This window comes from Adiantum capillus-veneris, chromosome 9, assembly GCF_014529385.1.
Source record: "Adiantum capillus-veneris isolate H3 chromosome 9, ASM1452938v2, whole genome shotgun sequence".
Classification (NCBI taxonomy): domain Eukaryota; kingdom Viridiplantae; phylum Streptophyta; class Polypodiopsida; order Polypodiales; family Pteridaceae; genus Adiantum; species Adiantum capillus-veneris.
This window is the reverse complement of record NC_140939.1, coordinates 53,443,759-53,450,450: the sequence shown is the minus strand read 5'-3', so window position 1 is coordinate 53,450,450 and position 6,692 is coordinate 53,443,759.

The following is a 6,692-nucleotide window of genomic DNA, read 5'->3' as shown; positions in this document are numbered from 1 at the left end:
CACTAGATAGTATTGAAGGAACACAAAGAATTGTATTGTAAAATGTCTCTCTTGATGGGAGAAACCATAATACAAAGCCTTTTGGAGGGGGGACCGGCTCCATGCAAATCCGGTCCTCAACTGTTGTCAATTGCTTAATTTCTCTCTCTATTGAAGTATTGTTCATGCTATTTAACTAGGTGTTATGCTTTTTGTTGCTCTCTCCACCCAAGCACTCTTGTTATTCTCATTAGGAATCTATTCTAATGAAATGCTCACTATGTTCATGCTATTTTCCGCTACACACAAGTTACTAGGCCATTAAATGTTACTTGTAGGTCTTGGCTATACTCATCTGCAGCGAAGATCTTCCCGTGTACCTTAAGTAGCAAGGGACTTTTTGATCTTCCCTTAATTACTTCAAAAGGTGCTTTTCCCATGGAATTATGTATAGTGTTATTGTACGCATACTCCACTATGGGTATGTACTTCTCCCATTGGGATCTTTGATCTACATCCGTTACATAGGGTTTTAGTAGATCGAGAATTGTTAGGTTAGCTATTTCACTTTGGCCATCCGTTTGCGGGTGATAGGGCAAAGAGAAGTTTAGCCTTGTTCCTAAATTCTCAAAGAAACCCTTCAAAAAAATATTGGTTATTCTAGGATCTCTATCCGACACTATGGACATTGGCAAGCCATGGTACTTGAAGATTTGTGAAATGAAGAGGGTTGCAATTTAATGGGCTTTGATAGTCTTTTTGACAGGTATAAAATGAGCTTGTCCATATTCCCGTATTCCTATGGATAGACTTAGGCAATACAAAGATAAAATCCATGGATATGCTCTCCCATGGTGAATTAGGGATTGGCAAAGGTTGAAGCAACCCAGGTTGCTTCCATCTATCAAACTTTCTCTTTTGGCATACCACACATTTAGAAACATACTCTTGTATGTTTGCTTTCATGGTAGGCCAATAGAAATATGTTTCAATCCCTTTTAGGGTAGAGTGAATCCCTCTATGCCCTACATAAGGAGGACCATGAGATTGTAGACAACAGAGATAGTTTCAACAGGTGGGAATCATCTCCAGGAAGCCAAACAGTGGACCAGCCGGTAATTACCATGGCGGTTACCACAGTAAACTCAAGAAGCTATAAATAGGATCCATTACATTGTAATCGGGCTGATTGTACTTTGGGGTTGTTTGCACTCTTTGACTTCTTACTTCTAGCCTTTTGGTTCTAGTCTTCGAAGCTGTCTAGAGTGACAATCTCTTCACTTGTAACTCTACTTTGTAATCATTAATATAGTGGTCCATCAAGATTCAGTCTGTAATACCTTGTATCCGTAAACTCTGAATCTGAATTTGAAACACTTTTTCAGTTATTCAGTCTGCTCCAAATTCCAGTAGAGTATTTCAGTTCAGTAACTATTCCAGCTCAGTTTCTATACTCCATTTCAATCTCATTAAACTGAAATCACGACTTCCAGTAGCTGTAAATTCTAACACTGGAATCAGCTATCTGAAGAGATCAGCTCCAATTCCATTTTGGCAATCATGGTGGCTAGAGCTGCTTGCTAATTGACCACACCGCTTCTCCCAGTTTGAATTTCAGTTGAAGATATGGCACCCAAAACTAACCATGGTCGAAAACCATCCTATCGTGTTGACCCTATTCATGAGGAGTCAGAAAGAGATTCTGATCCTAAGACTGAATCGGGGACTGAGACTGAGGCTCCACAGGAGCACAGTCAAGGTGATGAGGCTAAGGGCTCTCAGCACTCCAGCCAGTCCTCCAGACAAAGGAGGGCTGAAAGGGAAGAACGCAAGGCCAGGAGTTCTCAAACCACATATGGGGATGAAGGAGCCAAAGGCAGTAAAGGTAGTCGGCATAGTTCCAGCAGAAAGCCAGGGAAGAGACAAAAACTGAGATTGCAGAAGAAATTGATTGGGATGCAGATACAGATCATTACAAGAAATCTTCAAAAAGGAGTCGGGTTCCTAAGATGAGAAGAGGCTGAAATGATGCTGATCGACATGATTACACCTCTTCATTGAAATTTTATTTTCCAGTATTAAAGGGTGGGAAGAGAGATGACCCGGATGTTCATATCCAAGCCTTCAAACAGTATGATGAGTTGAAAAACATTGATGAAGATGACTGGGGGGAATACTTTCCTCAGACATTGAAGGAGGCAGCCAGGAAATGGTACTACCATTACCCTGCTTGCCAACTCAGATCATATAACAAACTACTCAAAGCTTTCCGATTGGAATATTCAGATAATAGAGGAGATGAGGATATCTTCTGTGAACTAGATAAGATAAAGCAAAGGAAATTATCTGTCAGAAGCTATGTTGAGAAAATCATGGAACTGACAAGGGAGCTACAAGAACCACCATTAGAAAAACGGTTGCGGGCATGGTTTTAAAATGGTTTTCGTAGTAAGAAGCTGAGGGAACAGGAGGTGCTTGCACCAGCCAAGAACTTTAATGATCTGGTGCAGCAAGCCCTGAAGCTGGAATAGCAGGCTAAGAAGAAAAGAAGTCATAAGAAGAGGAGGTCCAGTGATAGTAGTACTTCTATTGAGAACTCTGATTCAAGTAAGACCTCCAGCAGTTATGAAAGCAGCTCAGGTGAGAGGAGAAAAGACAAGACTAAGAAGGGGTGTTGGTCTAGGAAGATTGATGAGATGGCCCGGCAGATTGCTAAAATCAGCCAGAACAGACAACCAGTAAGAAGAGCGAAAACCTGGTCTTCAAAGTGTAAATCCGAAGACCATGTTTCCAATGACTATCCACATTGTACTTACTGCAAAGCTTATGGCCATCTATGGAACAACTGTGGCATTCGTATTCATCACTTTAAGAAGGGGAAAGATCTGTCCGTGGTGGCATTTACTAATGCCAAATCAATAAAAGTGGAGACTACCAGTGTACCCCAAGAAGAGAAATTAGGTCTCATCGGTGCTGGTACGGGGCGCGGCAGATACCAAGGAGGTACTGGTCAGGGCCGGGGTCGTGGTAATTTCCAGAGTCGAAGTCTGAATTGCTATACTTGTGGCAAGTATGGGCATTTCGCGGCTCAGTATTGTCTAGAAACACCTGTTAATTACTGCGGCTACTGAGGCAAAAGCCCCATAACCAGTTCATGTACGAACGGTTACATGCAGCAAAGGGGTAGTGATTGAAGAAATCCCATAAATTCTAGCAAAACCAGTTAATCCTTAAAGTAGCAATGGGCTCAACAGAGAGAGGTGTGGAAAGCCAAGGGTAAAGAAAAGGTGGTTGATGAATGGAAGGAGCAAAGAGAATTGGCGGCAAAAATCACAGAGGACTTAGCCAAGAAGTTGTCAGAGCAGCCAAAGAATTTTGATGCTCGGGTCATTCAGAAGATACCAGCAAAGTCTTCTGAGAAAGCACAACCAGATCAGTCAAGGTCTGGAACACATGAGACCATGTTCGTAGCAGTTCAGGTATTGATGGAAGAATTAGGGACTGACAAGAGGGTTGAAAGCACTAGAACAAAGGAATGGTATTGTGGAGATACTACCAATTCTTCAAGTTCTGATAGCAACTTCGATCATGAGAAGGAGGAAATTCATGTCAAAATTTGTGACAAAATTCAGAAACTCACGGTGGAGTTAGAGGACATTAGAAAAACATTACCTGAAGCAGCAAATTTCATCAGACAGCGAAGGAGGGCTGAGGCTGAGGCTGAAGCCAGAACGATTGACTTGGCTGCTATCAGAGATGATGAAGTGCCAGTGATCCAGGTAGATTATAAAGTTAGGAAATAGTGGGAGCCACTATCTGGTATCATACTAGATCGTTAGCAGGGTAAACATCCTGGGGGCACATCTTCAGCAAAGGATGGGAATTACAAATTTGAAACCTACACCTTTCAAAGTTCGAATGGCGGACCATCGGGTAGTGCAGGCAATTGGTATGATAGAAGGCATGCAGATAAGAGTGGACAAGGAAAAGTTCAAAACTAGCTTCCTAGTATTCGACGTGCAAGGCGCATATGGAATGCTATTAGGGCATCCATGGTTGCGAACGACACAAGCTGTTCACGACTATGCTAATCAGACACTGACAATACAAGGTGCCAGTACTAGAATTCAGATTCGGACGAACAACACTAGGAGCTGGAAAAAGGAGCTGAGACCTAAAGAGCTTTGCCAGAAGTATAAGGTGAAGAAAATTGAGAGAATACTGGCAGCAATGAATATTTTTCCATTAGCCGAGATAGATCTCAACGTAGTGTTACTAGACAAAGATCAGACTAAAAAGCAAAAGAAGCAATTCCCAGACCAGTTCACTGAGCAGAACTTTGGAGAAAGGCCTGTTCGGCAAACTTGAAGACGAGAAGAACCAGTTAATTCAAGTATACCAGTGGATTCTGAACACTTGGAAGAAGTTACTGAGAATTAGAATGGTAGTTCAAAACAGAATGGCAGTTTAGAAATCAAAGGACCATCATGGGATTACGCTGAGGAATCAACCAAGAGAGAAGTCGAAGGGCCTAACTGGTTACTTCCAGATGATCAGGAAGTAGAGGAATGGAATTTAGATTTTGAGGAAAATCCGAGATTGATCAAATTCAACAAGCATCTGAATTCTAAGATGAAAGAGAAGGCCCGACATATGTTCTAGCAGTACAAGGATGTGTTCGCAAGGGAACATACTGATCTTAAAGGAGTAGATCCAGAGGTATGTCAAAATCGAATACCATTGAAACTAGATGCTAGACTAGTACGCCTGCAGCGATACCGAATGAATCCAAATTATGCCAAGAAGGTCAAGGAAGAGATTGATAACCTTCTAAAGGCTGGGTTCATTACTGAAGTAGCTAGTAGTTACTGGTTGTTCCCTATTGTGGTGGTACCCAAGAAAAATGGAAAGCTCAGAGTGTATGTGGATTATAGGAAGTTGAACGCTCAAAAAATTAAGGATCCATTTCCATTACCATTTACGAATATGTTGCTTATGAAATCGCAGGATATGAAATGTATAGCTTTATGGATGGTTGTAGTAACTATAACCAGTTATAGATTGCTCATGAAGACCGGAGTAAAACCACTTTCATTACTGAGTGAGGAGCATTCATGTATCTGGTAATGCCATTTGGTCTTTGCAACGCACCAGCCACTTTTCAACGATGTATGATGGAAATATTCAGTGAATTCCTTCACCGATTCCTTGCCATATTTATGGTTGATTTGACTATATATTCAAAGGAGGAGAAGCATTTACTTTTTCTTGAAATGGTTTTCCAGCGCTGTCAGGAAAATTAGATTTATTTGAATCCATTCAAATCTGTTTTCTTAGTCTTGCATTTCATTCTAAATCGACGAAAGAACGCTTTGGAACCTTTGACATAAATTTGTAAGTGATCAGGAGAGCTAGCCACTTCAGAAGAACACTATCATGAGGAATATAGGTTGACTCATGAGGAACACCGGCCAACTCAGCAAGCAAGCAAAGAGGTTCCTCAACACTTCAGAACGATCAGACGGTGGATTTTTTCTCAAAAATTTTGGAGTCTTACCAAAATTCAAGAAAGGAGGCAAGGATGTAGACTGCGGAGATAGTCTCAACAAGTGGGAATCATCGCCAGGAAGCCGAACAGCGAACCAGCCAGTAATTACCATGGCGGTTACCACAGTAACCTCAAGAAGCTATAAATAGGACCCATTACATTGTAATCAGGCTGATTGTACTTTGGGGCTGTTTGCATTCTTTGACTTCTTACTTCTAGTCTTTTGGTTCTAGTCTTCGAAGCTGTCTAGAGTGACAATCTCTTCACTTGTAACTCTATTCTCTAATCATTAATACAATGGTCCATTAAGCTTCAGTCTGTAATACCTTATATCTATAAAGTCTGAATCTGAATCTGAGACACTTTTCGAGTCATTTAGTCTATTTCTAATTCCAGTAGAGTATTTCAGTTCAGTAACTATTCCAGCTCAGTTTCTATACTCCATTTCAATCTCATTACCTCAACTGATGACTTCCAGCTTTAAATTCTAACAGTGGAATCAGCTATCTGAAGAGATCAGCTCCAATTCCAAAGATTCATACATTACTTTCTCACGTAGTGAGCTAGTAACACATAGTCTATTGCCATAGAGAAGATAACCATCTTGTAAAGTAAATGGTTCCTCTTTCTTTCCTAATGCAAGGGCTGAAATCACATCTCTAAAATCGAGATCAATAGCATACTCATCTATCATAGAAGATAGATCATTGTGAGTTGCTATGGAAACCGCATTCACTCTCGGCCGTCTTGAGAGTGCATCGGCTACTTGATTATGCTTGCCAACAATGTGAGCAATATGAAAATAAAATTGCCCAAAAGGAAATCTGCCCACCTCATTTTTTTGTCGGAGAGCTTGGTCTGCGTCATGAAGTACTTAAGACTTTGGTGATCCGTTCACAGAATGAAAGGAGTCCGCAATAAATAGTGCTTCCATGAGTCTAATACATGTAGAACTGCGAGGAGTTCCTTTTCATATATGCCTAGAGCTTGTTCAACAGGGTCGAGCCTTCGATTTTCATAGCCTATGGCGTGCCCTTCTTGGAGCAAAACAGCTCCAAGTCAATCACCACAAGCATCACATTGGACCTCAAATGGCTTTGAGAGATCCGGTAGTGTAAGCACAGGTTGAGAGATAAGCTTTTCTTTAAGCTTTTTGAAAGCATTG